The sequence below is a fragment of the Ictidomys tridecemlineatus genome, unplaced genomic scaffold (assembly GCF_052094955.1).
Source record: "Ictidomys tridecemlineatus isolate mIctTri1 unplaced genomic scaffold, mIctTri1.hap1 Scaffold_78, whole genome shotgun sequence".
Classification (NCBI taxonomy): domain Eukaryota; kingdom Metazoa; phylum Chordata; class Mammalia; order Rodentia; family Sciuridae; genus Ictidomys; species Ictidomys tridecemlineatus.
The window spans coordinates 604,686-623,687 of record NW_027525752.1 but is presented as its reverse complement, the minus strand read 5'-3'; the positions used below and the strand labels follow the sequence as shown (position 1 = coordinate 623,687).

The following is a 19,002-nucleotide window of genomic DNA, read 5'->3' as shown; positions in this document are numbered from 1 at the left end:
TTTGTTCTTGTGTTTTCTTGTTGTAATGACTCAGAATACAACTGTGAGTACAACTATATGCTGAGTCCTGTGGGTCTTCCTAGCCAATCACTAAACATGGGATGTTTTGAGGATCCCTGACACAAATAGTAAGATACTTTCACAATAAACCGATAGTTACCGCTAACAGAATGGCCATGATAATTTGCTTAAGATTGGCAAACCTGGAGATGTTTTACCCGCCACTAACAAGTACAAAAGTAAGTTCCAAACACCTGACCTTGAATTATATAATGTACATTTTTTTGTACCCACCAGGCACTCTAGCAGGAAAAAAATTAGGAGACCCTGCTCCAGCACCACCTTCTTCTTCATCTTCTTCAAATTCCAAATGCTCTTCCTCACCAGGGGCTAAAATTCTCCTATATAAAAAAGGACCGAAAAATTAGTGAGCTACTCCACTTAATACACCAGCTAACCCTCATAGCCACTAACTTCCCAGATAAGATGATGATTATTAGGTTGATGTTGATATAAATGTCAATGTCAATCATCTCATTGCTACCAATGGTAACAGTCATATCACCAATATCAAATTTGATAGGGAAAAAATACAGAAATATTTGAAAAACAGGCATAAAATAGATAATAAAATCAGAAGACAAAATATGGATGCTTATTTATTTACCTTAATGGGCTAGGCTGAACATCAAATGGAAATTCTTTATTATATGTGAGAATATTTTTTAGGACTAGAATAAAGACATAGACAAACATTAGTCTTATATCTTAGTCTTACATGTTATGTAAGTCTTATATATTAGTTAGTCTTATATGTTATATCTTAAATTGATACTTTTAATCATATTTTATAGTGTATTAAGCACACATTAATATATGTATTTTAAATTCCAAGCTTCACTATCATTTTAAGACTCTGCAATTGACTACTGAGTGTCTTAGCAAAATAAAAATGTCCATAGTGGACTGCAGGTACCAGTATTTTCAGAGTACTGTAAGATCTCCAAGGAAAGTCTCAGAGCCCTCATAGAAAATGAACCATAAAATAGTTCTCCAATGTACAATTTCTAGGTGATATGGGGTACAGTGAAAGAGAATACCTCTTCTCCTGAAGTATTTTAATTAAAAGATTGATACTGAAGATGACTAATTAAAGAGAAATAGATAATCACATCTTATTCTTTATCCTAAATAGATTTCCCTCAATACTTATCACACTGGTAAGGTTTGTAGCAGCAAGGTTATAATTCTAATATTCCTTTTATGATGAAATTTATTGTATATGTGTGCACACATATATACATGCGCATATATATATATGTGTGTTTGTGTATATATATATATGTATATATATATATACATATATATATATTTACACGTGTGTACACACACATACACATACACACACACACACACAGCAGACTTTCTCCGCAGGGAAGTCATCAAACAACATAATGCTATCACCTCTTGTGTCCTGGTTGATTACTTTCTGGCATGTAAGCCTACAGACACATGTTCTACAATTCTATCTGTATCTGGAAAAGTATTTTATGAAATTTATTGTTTCATTTCCCAATTTATGGGTTCCTAGTGACTACCTGCAATTATTTCAAGGTGAATATTTAGCATTATTAATTGGGCAACCCATGGTTTTTACTCTAATTACTCAGACTTTAATTTTGGAGTCTTGCAGATTTCAGTTAAAAGGAGTATGGCATATTGGGTTCCTAAATAAGGAAATTCAAAAAGAACAGGTTGTAATTACATAACTTATTCCAATAGGAGTCAATCATCCAGTGAGAAAGAAGTTGGAAACTTGTACCTAGATTCTCATTACTCACTCTTATTCTCTCTCCCTTTAGCTCTTCTTCATCCTTTATCTCTTTCTTCTTCTCAACAAATGCATACCGAGTACTCACAATGTTCCAATCACTGTTTTAGGTGCTAAAGATACACAGTAATCAAGAACTCATATTTGGACCTTAGACCTTACTAAGGAAAAGTAGACAATAAATATGCCAACAAATAAACAAGATAATGTAAGATGTGATTAGTGGTATGAAGGATACAAACAGGATGCTGTGTAAAAGCAGAGAGAACTTGGTGGAGTAGCTAAGGTAGACAGGGTGCCTTTCAAAACTAAACTGTAAGAAGACATTTGAGCCAAGACCTGAGATGAGAGGAATCATCCATAAGTGGCTCTAGCGTAAGGCTTCCCAGGTATTAAAGAACAGGCTGGAGCAACAACAAAGGTTCCAAGTAGGAAACAGTTTGCCTTATTCAAGGCACAGAAAGGACTGTGGGAACTTAAGTCTGACAAGCAAAGGGGAAGCAGCAGGAGATCAAAGTAGAAGGTTTAAATCAAAACCTAGCACTACAATTACAACAATAACTTGAACATTTACATAAATACTCTAATCTCCCCAGTTCTAAAATAAGAATGCTACTTCCTTTACAGGATATTGAGAGAATTACAGCCTAAATAAATGTATACAAAATGGCAAGGGAAAATCTAAAATGGACATTCACTCTCTCCATGACCTTTTTGATCTAGTTGACTAGAATCCTAATATTTCTTATCTCACTAAGAAGTACTGTTTATTTTTTAATACAAGAACATCTTTTCTATACTTCTGCATGATCATTGTTACTAAATTATTAAATCAACTCAATATTAATAAGTAATATTAATAAATATTGATCACTTACACAACAATGGAATAGATACCAAGAATGGGGAGCAGGTAACAAAAAGATCATGTCTCACTCATATCAGAAACAAACACACAGAAATGATCATATTGTAATAAGAGTTTAATAAAATGAGCAAAAAAATCAACCATTAAAAATGTATATAACAATAATTTTTAAAAGCTGATCCTGTTATGGTGGCATGTGTCTGTAATCCCAGGTACCAAAAGCCTGAGTCAGGAGGACTAGAAGTTCATCTGCCTAAGCAACGTAGGGAGACCCTGTCTCAAAATAAAAATAAAACAATAAAAGGGCTGGGGTTGTAGTTCAGTGGTAGAGTGCTTGCCTTGCACATGTGGCAATGGGTTCAATCCTTAGCATTACATGAAATGAATAAATAAAATAAAGGTATTGTGTCCATCTACAACTAAAAATATTTTAAAAAATAAAAATAAAAAGGACTGGAAATATAGCTCAGTGGTAGAGCACCCCTGGGTTCAATCCCCAGTACGTCAAAAACAAACAAAAAAGTTGAAAAATATCTTGGTTATTAAGAATATCTTGGCTGAGTGTGGTAGTGCACACCTGTAATCCCAGAGGCTTAGGAGGATTAATAATTCAAAGCCGGCCTCAGCAAAAGTGAGGCATAAGCAACTCAGTGAGACCCTGTCTCTAAATAAAATACAAAATAGGGCTGGGGATGTGGCTCAGTGGTTATCTTGCATTTGTATTGTAACAGAATAATTAAATAGTATTTTCATTTCTTTGGTATCAAAGCTCTGAAGAGGACATATTTGCTTTAGAATAATAGCTTTGTTATATTATTTTTACAAGTTAAAGTACTATGAAACATTTAATTTATGTGAATAGCTTTAGAACAAATTTAAATAGCTTTAAAACAAATTCTGTTTTACTTTCTATAACTGTATTATAGGTTTACATTTTCAACAACTATGGAATAACAGATTCTATTGTTCTTTTAAAATAGCTTAAACTTTACATAGAGTTTTCTTTCTACCAATACTAGCAATGATGTCTTAGGAGGATCTCAAGAGGAGCTTGAATTTTACAAAAGACATTATCATAAGTATGAAGCATGTCATGGGTTGGAGATTCATTGGCTGATTTGGTAGGACTTACACACTTTGGATCACTACATGGCAGGCATCTGATGCTACTCCACCATGGAAAATTCAGCACTCCCAGCCTTTCTCTTGGAGCACAGACCTACCAACCTCCTGAAGCTAACCTTCAAAAGATGACACACAGGCAAATATCAAAATGCATTTTGCTTTTGGTGACTGACGTGTTTCATTTTTGTGGTAGGAAAATGGGCAGCTGCCTTAATTTTTAAAGGTTATTTTTTAAATTATAGGAAAAGATTCCTTCAAAACATTCAAATCTATTTAACTCAACACAATCTTGCCAAGTTCATACTACACTTAAAGCATTCAATAGGCTCTGGGGTGGGGGAAGAGTCCATTCATAATCTCTTTGAGGACTAAAACAAATACAAGTGAAAATAACACATGTGAGAATCTGACAATGGATAGTTAAAATGATTCTATACAGGAGAGGAGGCAGAGTTTAATTATACCTCTATAGAGACAGCAGAGAAAGCTTTCAGGGAGAGGTGGAATTTCTGTGAAGCCTTGAAGGGTGGCTTAACAGAAGGGAATTTTGCAGGGTGGTGGTGGGGAGATATGCTTGAGTAAGCAGCAGTACATTACTGCAATTAACATAAGAAAAAATGGCTCAGACTTTCACAATCATAGTTTTAGTATTTTCAGACAGAATTTAAAAGATTTCAAAATGTTCAAGTAAAGAATACATCAGCCTAATAAACCAGCCAAGAGCTAGTGATGTAGCTCAGTGGTAGAGCATTTGCCTTATATGGGAAATGCCCTGGGTTCGATCCCCAGCACCACACACATGCATTAAATTTTAAAAAAAACTTTTTTTAAAAGAAAGGAAACCAGTTAAGTTCAAAATATTAAAAGTTAGAATTCACTATTTTCCTTAGAAGAGGCTTAACGTTTTAAAAAGAAAGCTTGAAGAAGTATACTTAATCTGAAATATTACTAAATACCAATTTGTAGAAAATATTTAATTCCAACTCAATAATTTACTCACAACAAGTGCCCTGCTTGGATAAATTCCAAATTACAGAGTCTACCCTACTGAAATACAGAATACTCACTTATGTTTCTTTGAGAAGCAACAGCAAATTAAAATCATCTAAAAAGATAACTATCAAGAAGGGAAAAGTACAAATGAAAAACATTATATAAAGTATAATAAAGTGAATCTCCAAAATACTCTTTCCATTTCTATTCCAAATCTTTTTTAAAAACCCAAAAAAGTAATAGATTTTAACCTGATCTTCGACTAATACATGGGTCAATAATTTCTTAGGAATTTGAACTGGAGAGCTGTACTTAGGAATGATGTAGTACAGCACCACTACAGGTATTACTAATAGCATAGTGAAAGAACCAATCCAGGTGACCCTAAAACTCATTGCTGGGATTTACAAGCTAGTGTCGGTGTTGTCCTTAGCAGAATGTTACTGAGAGGATTCGAGAGCTTAGCATATAGATGCTATTCTAAAAAAAAAAGGCAATTAATGAAAGATCTTGTGAGGCAATAGAAGTACTTGAGCATGCTCAGAGGAAGAGAAGAGATAATAAATATATGAAATAAACATCCACAGTCTTTACGGCCACTCTGTGTATCTATAAGATTCTTAAATTTTGTTTGGAAACAAACAACTAATAGGAAATAGTGACTGAATAAGAAGCCAAAATCCTAATAATTTTTATCATAAAAAACTGAGGGCTGGTGACATAGTTTATGGTAAAGCACTTGTCTAACATGCCCAAAGCCCTTGGTTCAATCCCCTGCATCATATCTCTCTCTCTCTCTCTCTCTCTCTCTCTCTCTCTCTCACACACACACACACACACACACACACACACACACACACTCACACACAAACATAATTTTCAGTAGAACCACCGTATAAACAACTGTTGCAATCTTTTATTTAAAGCCATCAATGTGTTTTTCTCAAAATAATCTTATATGTAGCCAGTCATAAAAGATCATATATCATATGAGTCCATTTAAATAAAATGTCTACAATAGGACAATTTATAGACAGAAATCAAACTAATGGTTTTCTAGGGCTGGGAATTGGAAGGGATTTTAGGGGGATGGCAAGAAGTGAATGACTGCTCATGGGAATAGGGTTTCTTCTTGTGGTGATGAAAATGTCCTAAAATTGATTGTGGTGATGTCTGCATAACTCTTCCAATTTACTAAAAAAATTGAATGATATGTTAAATTGGTGAATTGTGCTTTATATAAATTATATCTCAATCTTATACAAAGTATTTATTAATGCTTTTGAGAAATAAAGTTTTAGGTACAAAAAACTCCCAAAATTTGTGAGAAATATTACATTGATTAGTATCCTTATATACATTGGATATAGGCATAAGAACTATTTATGAATATAAGTTGTGTCTCTTATAACATCTCCAACTCTTATGATCTAGGGCTGGAGATGTAGCTCAGTGGTGAAATACTTGCCTAGCATGTGTGAGGTCATGGGTTTGATCCCCAGAACCACAAAGAAAACAAAACTTTATGATCTGGATTACATAAAGAAACCAAAACTATTAAAATGCCAGAATTCTTGCCATATTCAGAAGGATGGTGTTCTGAAGAAATGAAATATGATCATCTGAAACTATGGAAAAGCCACCAGAATCACAACAAATCCGCTATGCATTCCTTTGTTGTTGTCTGTTGTTGTTGTTAACTTCTCTTTTCCAACCCAAACAACAGAAAATCAGATCCCCTTCAGTATACTCTGAGAATCCTTTTCTATCCTGGATCTGCAATACAATCACATTTCAGCTATCTCAATAATATATGTCTTTGTTAGAATTGCTATAATGAATTAGATATTGGCATTTTGTGGAATTTATAGGAACATTCTATTTAGTTCTTTTTTGGCAGGGGTACTAGGATTAAACTCAGGGGCACTTGACCACTGAGCCACATCCCCAGCCCTATTTGGTATTTTATTTAGAGACAGGGTCTCACTAAGTTGCTTAGTGCCTTGCTTTGCTAGGGTTGGCTTTGAATTTGATATCCTTCTGCCTCAGCCTCCCGAGCAGCTGTGATTACAGGCATGCGCCACTGTGCAAGGCTCTCTTTAGTTCTTAAATTAATTTTTTACCTCTTACTCAAAGCATGTTTACATTAAAAGGATTGCACTAGTGTGAACTGAGATACACTGACAAATGTTCTGAGATTTAGGCCCAGCTCAGTTACTGGAGATTGAAGTGAAAAAGGACAAACAAATCATTTCATTTCTTTCCTCAATAGAGAATGTGATCACAAGTCTGAGACTCCTTTCTGTTTGAAAATGCTTTGATTTTATGATTCCCTACTTAAAAATCTTACTTAGTTGGATAAATAAAATCTACTATTCCCTAGTCACATAAATGCACTGAGATGTGCAATCTTATCTCAATAAAAAAAGAGTACAGGAGCTGGGTTATAGTTCAGTTGGTAGAGCATTTGCCTTGCATGTGTGAGGTACTGGATTCGATCCTCAACACCACATAAAAACAAATAAATAAAATAAAGGTATTGTATCTGTCTACAACTAAAAATGTTTTTTAAAAAGGCTACATTAACTTACATTCATTCAGTTATTCACACTGTGCCTTTGCCCATACTGCAGACAGTTCTAAGAGAGCAATCATTTGAAACAGCAGAAAGGCTTTATTTGGGAATATCCTAACCAACAAGATAACTGAAGGAATTGTTTACTTTTTAAAATTTTGAAGAAGGGAAAAAAATGGAGACAACAAAAAAACACTTTGTAATGCATTCCCAACATTCAGACTGTAGTTTTCAATAACATGTAATGTGAATGGGCATTAATGACTGTAACCTTATATTCTCTACTGGACTCTACTGAAAATGTTTATCAAAATAATTATAATCTTATTAAAGCCATTAAGACAAATTAAAGGTTAATTTGGATATTTAGATGAAGTACAACATATATATTCTATAATAAAGATTAAATCCAAATGGTAATTAAAATACAAATATTGTAGGAATTTTAAAAGCACCAAAAAATAAGAGAAATAAATCCAATCACTTTCTGTGCTAAACAATCTTAATATTCACAACAGATAAAACTCTCTTCCTATAGGAATATCACTAAAAAATATAAAACAAAACTTACTTGGTTCTAGCTTCTTGAGGTCCTCCAGTTTAAATTCTTCCTGGGACTGTGTGGACTAAATTTAAAATATGCATATTATATCTTTTCATTACAAAGATTTCACTGCACCCTATGTCTTTTAAATGGCAAGAATAAAATATTTTTGGAATATTTTTGATTTTTGGAATATTCAAGCTAATAGAAACAGAAAAAATTAGAATCATATCTTTTATTTCTACCGTTTACAAAGTATGAACTAAATCATTTAAGTGTGAGTTCAGCTGATCAATTCCAATTGTTATAAAACCCTTCTGAGATAATATTACTTTGGGCATGAATGTCTAATATCTTATCAGAACAATTTAGTATAATTCATTTAAAAAATCCATTTACCTGTAAAGCTGCGCTTTGCAATTCCAAGCATGTTGCAATTTTGCCTATGGTTTTCTGTAGGGAAAAAAATGCTATAAATCCCAAGATAATTTTAACTGTCAGTTACTAAAATCAAGAATTTTTATTTATAAGAGATCTATAGGTACTGGGATTTTAGCTCAGTGATTGAACACTTGCTTCACATGTGTGAGGCACTGGGCTCGATCCTCAGTACCACATTAAAAAAAAAATAAATGAAACAAAGATATAGTGTCCATCTACAATTTAAAAAACTTTACAAAAGAGATCTATACTTCTTTAAATAAATTATTATTCCTTTTCTAGCACCTTGCAGATTTTAGAGAAGAGAATCAGAAGACAAAGGGCTGAGAAGTGGGAGAGAGATGAGTATATATTCTATTCTAAACTAATATGCCACAACCAATTCTAAATCAATTTTGGTTTGGTGATAGGTCTAGATATGATTTAAAGGGCAACAAAGATAGCCATTATGAAAAGCAGTGTGGAGGTTCCTCAAAAGATTAAAATTGAACTGTGATATGATCCAACAATTCCACTCCAGGATATATGGCCAAAGGAAAGGAAATCAGTAAGCTGCAGAGACACCTGCACTCCCATATTCATAGCAGCACTATTCTTATTAGCCAAGAAATGGAAACCTAAGAGTCCATCAACTGATAAGTGGATAAAAAAAGTGTTATATATACACAATGGAATACTATTCAGTCATAAAAATAAAGAAATCCTATCCTTTGCAACAACACGATGGAACAAGATCATTATATTAATGAAGTAAGCCAGGCACAGAGACAAGACCCACAAAATCTTATTCATGTGGAATACAAAAAAGCTGATTTCATAGAAGCTAAAAGTATAATGGTAGTTACCAGTGGTTGGAGACAGTAGGGGTGAGTGGGGGGATAAATAAATGCATCCTACATTTCAAAAGAAAAAAGAAAAAAATTTGTAAGTTTTTAAACATAAGAAATGATATGTGAGTAGAAAATGTTAACTGGATTTAAATATAACACAATATATACATGTATCAAAACATGTTACCCCATTTATATGTACTATCTTTGTTATCTGTAAGTTAAAATATTGACTATTTATTTTTTAAAATAGCTTTTTTTAGCTGTAGATGGACATAATACCTTTATTTTATTAATTTGTTTTTATGTGGTGCTGAGGATTGAACCCAGTGCCTCACACATGCTGGGCAAGCAAGAACTCTACCACTGAGCTACAATTCTAGCCACAAAATACTAACTTTAAAAAAAGAAAACAGAAAATTAAAAAGGGGGAGGGCAATGAAAAGAGAGTTTTGACATCTTCCCTTCCAACCATCTTCTCATAAAGCCTGAAATTTACTAAAAGATATCTGAAAGATAGCACAATGGTCTAATTTAATTCTGATTTAAGCTCAATTCTGACTTGTATAAAAACGTAGGCAATATTAACAAAATTAGTATTTGTGATGAATGGTGCAAATTTTACAGTCAATCTGTTTTATAAAATAAGCTATAAAACACATGTGATAGGGTACAGTCCTTGCTTTTAATATGCTCATGTTCTATTATGTGTGATAAAACATATATCAAATCACTATATTAAAAAGAGAGACATTCAATCTATAAGCTTCAGCAAAATAAGTTCCTTTTATGTCCTAAAGGAAAAGAACATGATCTATATTAGGAATCCAGTCCCAAAGACTAGGGAGGATTTCCAAATCAAAGAGTTTGGAAAATTGTCAAGGTTCAATTACTTAAAATCCCGAACTGAAAGCAGAGGGATGGGTGTGAAAAGTAAAGTGAAGTAGGGCATAGTCATTCTGAAATGGACCTTTCACAAACTCCTTGCTGAGGAATCTAGGATTTCTTTAACAATAAGTTACATAGAAGTGTGTTTTTATTTTTATTTTTTTTTAACTGACATGCCCTTAAGAACACTGCTGTGAGCTGGGCATAGTTACGTGTACCACCTACTGGGAAGGCTAAGGCAGGAGCCTAAGAGTTTAAGGCCGGTGTGGGCAACACAGTGATACTTTCTAAAAAACAAACAAAAAACCCCTTGACTGTTGTGATACAGGTATGCAATGCATACATAATTTAAAGGAAAGGGGAAAAACTGAAGGAAAAATCATTTAAGTTATTTTAAACTGTCTAAACAATATTCAGAATAAGAATATGAATAGCTAAGGTGGACATGAAAAGGGGAGATTCATGAGAATCATAAAAGAAATTATCAGGGCAGGCAGCTGAACAATGCCACTGAGACTTCTAGGTCCTTCCAAAAAAGATATTTCTGAAATGTGTTTAGGAATAAGTCTAGATAATAAAAGCAAAGAACTGTGTAACATTTACAATGTAAACATTTACAATGCTTACAAAATGACATATTTTGGAAAAAAACTGACATGTTTTTCTGAATGTATTTTCTGTATGACTTACAAAAAGTTTAGTAAATTGGGGATTTGGTGATTTTGTGTTTGGTTAATGTTCTTTGAAAGGTAAAAGAGGAGTAAAGGGAAGTAACAGTATTGTCCTGGCCTCTGGTGCTTAGGCTAGTGGACATTCTTCAATTACTGAATCTTCAACAAACAGCTAGGATAGCAACTCACAGAAAAACTTATTATTGAGCAAGATATGCCTCTCAGACACACAAGTAATAATATTTAATTATCTCCATAATCTTTTTAAAATTTCAATATAAAATCTTAGAAAATATGCAATTTTAATCTGAAAAGAGATTACATTTGAAAATTATGTTTATACATAGTTTGCAAAATACTCAAGTTTATTCATCCTCTTAAATAGCTATGTATAGAAACCAGCAGTAAGCAATCTTTTCTACATAAAGTCTAATATCCCCAATCATTATTGTTCAATATACCACTCAACTCCAGCAAAACTAGTAAATAATTAAGTATAAATATAATAATCAAATAATTTATTAATAACAAATACTATTAATTATTAACCACTTATTAATAACTAATGAGCACTTACTTATAGGCTCTCCTAAATGATTGATAAACATTAATTTAATTAATCCTCCCCAACTCTGAATTAGCTGTGATCATTTTACCGGTGTGAAAACTGAAGTACAGGCAGGTTAAGTAATTTGTCCCAGTCATCAATGCCTTCTATACAACACACAAGATATTCAATAAAACCACACACTTCCATCAATTCCATTTATATATGACTTACTATATTCTTTCAAAACTGATTTATAAAAGAATTTTGCTTGTATTGAGATGTATCAATGGGCTAATCTTCAAAATTGTAGTTAGCTTTTTTCCTTCTTGACTTTAAAATCCATTTTATTTCACACTTCAAACATTTAAGATAAAAATGTTGTAGCTGAACAATAAGAGACCACTAACAAACTATTATCACTTAAACATTTCTTTAAGTTAAGCAAAGGCAATAGCTTTTTATATATAAATGTACTGAACTATGGCAAAATACCAACCGGCCTTATTCATAACTATTTTAAGGGACCACACCCAGCTTCAGTATTAAAAAATAAGTGAAACACTATTATTTCAGCTGTGGCAATAACTTTTAAAACATGTAGAATTTATTGATGTCAAAAATCAAGTGCTTGCTACTGAAACAGTGTCACCTTCCTTAAAATGAACAGTTCAGAAAAGTAATAAAGAAGCACAAGTTCACATATGCCAGAGTATAAGTATTGACTACTTTAATTAATGTACATTAAACCAAGCACTGAAGTGATGTTTGATTTTTAGAAAGACTTAAATCACTAGCATTTTATTCAAATTAATTGCTCATACCTAATATGATAAGAAACAGAAAACAGTATCATTTTTAGAGTATTAGCTACTTTAGTTTGTCATTGCTAAGAAAATTGAGAGCTCTAAAGATCAGTTAAAGGTAAACATGGAATAAAAATGGACAATTAATGAGCTAAATTAATTTTGCTAAAATGTATTCAATTTATGTAATGAATAAAATGAGTTTAAAAATAAACATAATTCAGTACAGTCTTACTTAATCCAGACTTATCTTTTAAATATTTAAAAGCAGCCACTCATCTTCCATCTAGCTGTTGGGGGAGAGAAAACACTGGGGTAGAGAGAAAGTGGAAGTAGAAAGGTGGAATCGATAAAACATAAAACAAGTATATATTTCTGGGATTCTCATTACCACCAAGTTTGATTCAAAATAGGAAAAAACTTTCTAAGTGTCATGAGATAGGATGTTCTATTTTGTCCAGAAACTTACATGAGAAAATCTACAACACCAAAGTAGGGAATTCCATGGAATGAAAGCTTTTGGCAGCTTTTTGTTGGCCACTAAACCCACTTGTTATAATGACAAAACTATTGAAAACTGAAATGAAACTAAGTGAACTAATCGTGAGAGAGGATCAAGTAAGAATCATAAACTCTTGTTTTAACTAGAAATCTTTGAGAATATTAAAAATAGGAAATAAATGTGAAGTTTTTATTCTATCACCAATTAATATGGCTTAGACAGATTAGTAGTTCTGCTTTAGAATTCTTTAGATATAAAATAAATATTGGAAAAATATGTTATTCTCTTAAAAATTAGGATTTATTTTAATAAATATAAAGTAAATATCAATAATAGGTCCAATAAAACATTTATTCATCAAATATATTTGAGAGCTCACTGTGAACTAGACAGCAAAAAGTTTCATAAAGAAAGCACTTTAGTAATAAGATTAGTTTTTAAAAACCAAAAACATTTTTCAAAGTTCCACTAACTACTGAATGGTTGGCATAATTATATAACTTGTCACTGCTATCAATACATGAAATAGTATAAGCATAAGAAATATAACTCAAAATACAACAATATTTTTGCAAAGAATAAGGTTAAAAGCATTTTCTATTTTCCTTTTTGGAGAAAAATATTATTCAGTTTTCTCTCCAGCTTATGTATAGGCATAGTATTTAATGCAGATCTAACAGTATGTGTCAAAATTTCCTGTATTATGTTCTTTAGAACACTAGATCCAATGAAATATTCTGTAAAGAAAGGAGGGGAGCTTTTCAAAAGCAAATAATTTTTAAAATACTGTACAACCAAACTCTTTAAAATATCCAACATACACATTAGAATATTAAAAGTCCAGAGAAGTCACAAACTGTGTGCAAGTAATGCCTATTGGGCTGGGGATGTAGCTTACTGATATGCAGAGTGCTTGTTTGCCTAGCATGAGGACCTGGGTTCCATTCTCAGCACAACACACAGACACACAGACACAGACACAATCTATTAATTTTTAAGAGCCAGTGTTTCCTAAAACATGTCTTGAAGACCTCTCTTTTCTAATCATTATTAACTGAAGACTTTGATAATTTTTTTCTTATGGAACAATCATATAATGCCTATACATCAACATGAGTGTTTCTGTCTGTTGTGAATATTTCACTTGCATTTTCACAGAAATTTAAACCTTTAAATGCATAAAACTTGCCTTATATGGTAGAACAGAATGACTTGGGGTCCTTCTCCAAGACCAAGGAATAGACAGACTGCAGCTCTGTCTGCAGTTACACCTGGCAGCCAGAAATGCCTCCTGGGCAGGTATTATAAATAATATGTTCCTCAGAAATCAGGCTTCCAGGAAAGGAGGAGGTACAGACCACTTCACAGGTAGAGGTCACTGGAGTTTTAGGAAGGAAAGACCTTTTAAAGTCACTTAAGAGTTCTCTAATCTCTCATTTCTTATATAAGGAAAACCAGGCCCAGAGCCAAAGCCAGGATGCAAGACTTAAGTCTTCTGACTCTAGGTCTCAGCACTCTCCTCTAGGTCCTGCAGCCTCCTGGATCTTTTGGAGTACAAGATCTGGGGGTCTTTATAACCAAAGACAAGCTGAACAGCTATAAATTAAAGAATCAATAGCATTATCAACAACAACTCTAGTCTCAGAATAATAAAGAAAATAAAGAAAAAGTTAATTTTTTCCTCATCACTTAACAAGGTTCATTTTTTGATATTAACCTGTTTGTTTTGTAATTTTAAAATGTTTTAGGAGGTCAAAAGACTTTAATCTCAGGCCATGTGGCTCACATGTTCTACTCCTGAGCAACAAATGCTGGAGAAATCTAACTAATTGAAGGCAAACAGGTCACTAAAATATGGGATCATTAAAACTTTTTTACATTTTTTATTGTCTTCATATTCATAACATACTTTATTAACTATTAATTTATGTACCTGGATATCTAAGATTCTATTCATCAAGATTTAGATATTTTAAGTCTTAATTCAATGATGCCAGCTGATCACTTCCTAATCAGTTCCTAGATAGATTTCACAAATCTTACAGAAGTGGGATAGTGTATAGTCTTTGTTCCTTTCCTTAAGCATATCAGCTATTTCCTTTGTGATAATTATTTTCCAGGACTAATATCCTAAGTCTCTTAAATCTATTGTGGATATTAGCACTTACTAAGGAAAAAAGAAAAACACCCTTTCAAATTGTAGTAACATAATTTTTTAAGTAGATTTTAAATATTTTAAAAATACAAATATATTTGGGCAAGAAATACGGCTAACCCTCTGGGGGATTTTTCTCCCCAAACTCCTGTAACTAAGAATCAATAAACACAGGCCTATGGATTAAAAACTTGCTTAAGTTTAATTAAAAAGTTATGCAAAAAATTACTCCCATTTCCCCTTGTGCAAAAAAAGAAAAGTATTAATAAGACTGAATTAGGTCACCAGGGTTTTCACACTGCCTTTTCTTAAGAGATGAGGAAAAGGGGGATAGTAGAGGATAGGAAATGTAGCAGAATACAACAGTTACTAATAGGGCATTATGTAAAATTGTGGCTGTGTAACCAATGTGATTCTGCAATCTGTATTTGGGGTAAAAATGGGAGTTCATAACCCACTTGAATCTAATGTATGAAATATGAAATGTCAAGAGCTTTGTAATGTTTTGAACAACCAATAAATAAATAAATAAAAATAAAATAAAATTTATTCAAAAAAAGAGATGAAGAAAAGACTAACACATATTTTTCACTATCTACAAGATTAAAAATTGACTTAACACTACTTACTCTGAGCCAGGAGAAAATGGGAGTTGTTTCCTCCCATTTCTTCTCTTCTTTTAGAATAAGTTACTTTAAAGTATTCCCTTTTACATAATCTCTATCAGGGAATCAACTTGACATACAAAAATTTTAATTCAATGAAGAAAGAACAGTAGTGAAACATTTTGCAATCTTATATGTTTATTTAGCTGACAGGTCTGTATGCCAAGTTCTTGACTTGACCTAATTTTTTTTCCATTTGTTTTTTGGTTTGGGGGGTTTTGTGTGTGTTTTCTTTTTTGCTTTGAGAGGTGATACATAAAGAGTTATGAAAATTCAGAGTTAAGCATTGAGGTGGAATGCACTTATTCCCAATCCTTCTGTTTTTCCAAGTGACTCGGAACAAACTCCAGTCTTTGGGTTACCCATGCTTTTCAACTAAAGTGTGGATGACTTCCGTTAGAGTTAAATAAGACCTAAATAGTTAAGAAAAGAAATTCATTAAGTGATAAGTTATATATCTGTATAAATGTTCACTTAATGTTAGGCAAAGCATGATCAATCTGATTTTTTTTACTTAAATATAACAATTTTTTGTTTATTTTTCTGCTTAATGGACTCAAGAGCAATTTCATTTGGAATTGAATATATCTAGATATTATTTGATGGTACCTTTTGCTCTTCTGTGAATTCAGAATTATTGTGTTGAGCTTGGGCCTTTTTTTGTAGATGTCTTGCTAATCTGTAAGAAAACATTTTTTTTAAGAACTGAAAGCAAACTATCTCAACTGCAACAAAGTAAAACAAATTAAATCTCTTAAAAACAATAAAGTACGTAATACTTCGTTCTGTTTTTGAAGTAATTCCACATTTTCAAGGCAAATCTACATTATCCTGAGAATCAAACTTTTTACAAAAAAAGTTTGTACAAAATAATGATGCAATAAGATACTTTTCATACCATTTCACTGGGACAAATTTCAGAATCTTAAAGCTGCAAAGAATCTCAAAAAGCACATAATTCAACTTTCTTTATTATGCACTAATTTCTTCTATAAACAACCAATAAATAATTTTCTAGATTCTACTTTAACACTTCCAGTGAGCACCAATAAGAGTATCAACCATAGATACGTTATCATTCTGTCATAATTAATTTCCCAATAAGATTTGCCCAAATCCAAATTACAGCCATGACAATAACTCCATCAAAATATGCTTTTGAAACATTTTTAATGGAAAATAAAGAAAAGCCGTCCACCAATCAAAAACAGAAAATACTGCTTGCTCAGTTATCATCATATCTAAAAATGGCAGGTAGGCCTTGAGTGAGTTTTCCAGGATGAATTTATGATGCTAGTCCAAGCTCAACAGTGAAGATCCAAAGCTATTTCTGAGACAGTAAAAGGCAAAAATTTACTCTTATGAAGAAAGAGGGGAAAAAAAGACCTATTTTAGACACAGTATTTGATTAGACATATTTCTAAACAAGATATAAAAATGGCCAATAAACACATGAAAAGATATTCAGTATCATTAGACATCAGGGAAATGCATATCAGAATCATAAAATAATTACTTAGCACCCATGCAGATGGATATAATTTTAAAAAAAAGAGATGAAGAAAATAATAGGCGTAGGGAGAGTATGGAAAAAACTGGAACCCTCATGCATTGCTGATGGGAATGTAAATTGGTGCCAGCCATTGTGGAAAAGTTTAATATAGTTAAATACAGAGGAATTGTATGCTCCATCAACTCCTAGATGGATACATCCAAAAAACTAAAAATAAATGTTCGCACAAAGCACATGTACACAAATTTTTATAGCAGCATTATTTGTAATAATCAAAGTCATACAACCAAAATGTCCATCAATTAATGGATGAACAAAACGTGGTACATATATTCAGTAGAGTATTATTCAGTCATAAAGAGGAATGAAACTCAGATAATATGCTAGCTGCAGTATGAATGAACTTCAAAAAGATTATGCTATATAAAAAAAGTCAGATGTAAATGGTCATGTTATATGATTCCATTTACATGAAATGTCCAGGAAAGGTAAATTCATAGAGAAAGAAAGCAGATGAGTGCTTGCCAGGATATGGAGAAATTTAGAATGATTGACACGAGGTATGAAGTTTCTTCTGGGAGTAGGAGAAATTTTTAGGAATTACAATAGTGATGGTTATAACACACTGTGAATACATTAAAGACCACTTCACTATACACATTAAAATAGTGAGTTTTATGGTATATGCTAAAAAAATGCAAGAAAAAAGCTAGCAAAAGATTTTGAAAATAAGATTGCTATTTTGGTTGAGGTATAGGAGTAGGAATGGCAGCAAGTGCTAGCTAGAAAAAGGCAATTAAAAAAGAGAGTTAGTCAAATTTTTATCCATTTACTTACTTGCTTCCAAAGCTGGAAACAACACAATATATTTTCCTAAAATGTCATTCACTTACTCAGAGTCTCACAGTTTTATGAATTCTTATGCAGGAGAAGGTACAAATAAATATGGCCCATTATCCTTTTTCTGGATTTGCTTTCTTTTTTTAAACTCTTGCTGACCTATGTGGACTCTTAAAGGAATTCATGGTCTATACACCCTTAGCAATGTCAACTATACATCCCTGAGTTCAGGGAAGTTATAGTGTAATAGTTTCTTTGAATATTTCTACATATAATTTGCTAAGTGTGGCTATCAACCTAAGCAGGATTCTTTTTTTTTCTTTAAATAGTTTTGTTTTGTTATTTTTTTAGTTGTAGTTGGAACCAATACCTTTTATTTTATGTATTTATTTTATGTGGTGCTGAGGATGGAACCCAGTGCCTTGCACATGCTAGGCAAGTACTCTACCAATAAGCCCAAGCTCCAGCCCCAGCCCCTAAGCAGGATTCTTGTCAGGAAAAAAAAAGTATAGCTTTCAACTCCTGTTTAAATACTAATAATCAGGGCTGGGGTTGTGGATCAGTGGTAGAGTGCTCGCCTAGCATGCACAAGGCACTGGGTTCGATCCTCAGCACCACATAAATGTAAAGAATACCTACAACTCAATAGGTAAGAGATAATTCAATTTAAAAAATAGTTAAAAGATTTGAACAGACATTTCACAAACAAGATTTACAGAGGGAAAAATAAGCATATGAAAAGACATTCAACATTATTAGACATTAGAAAAATGTAAATTAAACCTATAGTTAAGTATACTGATAATAGCTACAATCAAAAAAATAATAATAAATGCTGCTATACAGAGAAACAGAAAACCCCTTCATACTGCTGGTAGAGATATAAATGGTACACCCAATTTGGAAAATTTGACAGCTACTGTAAAAAGTTACAAACTGAACATATGACTCAGCAATTCTACTTATAGGTATTTATTCAAGAGAAATGAAGAATATGTCCACATAAAATATTGACATGAATGTTCAATGCAGTTTTATTGATAATAACCAAAATTCAAATATCAACCAACTAATGAGTCAATAGGCACATAAAACATGAGACAGCCATACAATTTAATACTGTAAATTCACCAATAAAAAGGAATAAAATCATAATACATGCTAACCCTAACCCTAACCCTAACCCTAAATCTAACCCTAACCCCCAA

The 19,002-nt window shown here is 32.4% G+C and overlaps 1 long non-coding RNA gene across 2 annotated transcripts; it reads right to left on the bottom strand.

Annotated features, from left to right (window-relative positions):
- Window positions 1-319: 319 nt before the first annotated feature.
- Window positions 320-16,133, bottom strand: LOC144374630 (uncharacterized). 2 transcript variants are annotated; one of them, XR_013433982.1, is made up of 5 exons: window positions 16,051-16,133; window positions 8,336-8,389; window positions 7,964-8,018; window positions 668-731; window positions 320-401 (listed from the first exon to the last, which is right to left on the bottom strand). It is a non-coding gene; the product is annotated as an uncharacterized LOC144374630 (long non-coding RNA). The 2 variants fall into 2 exon arrangements; XR_013433981.1 differs by lacking the exon at window positions 668-731 and having other exon boundaries at window positions 323-401.
- Between the last annotated feature and the right edge of the window lie 2,869 nt (window positions 16,134-19,002).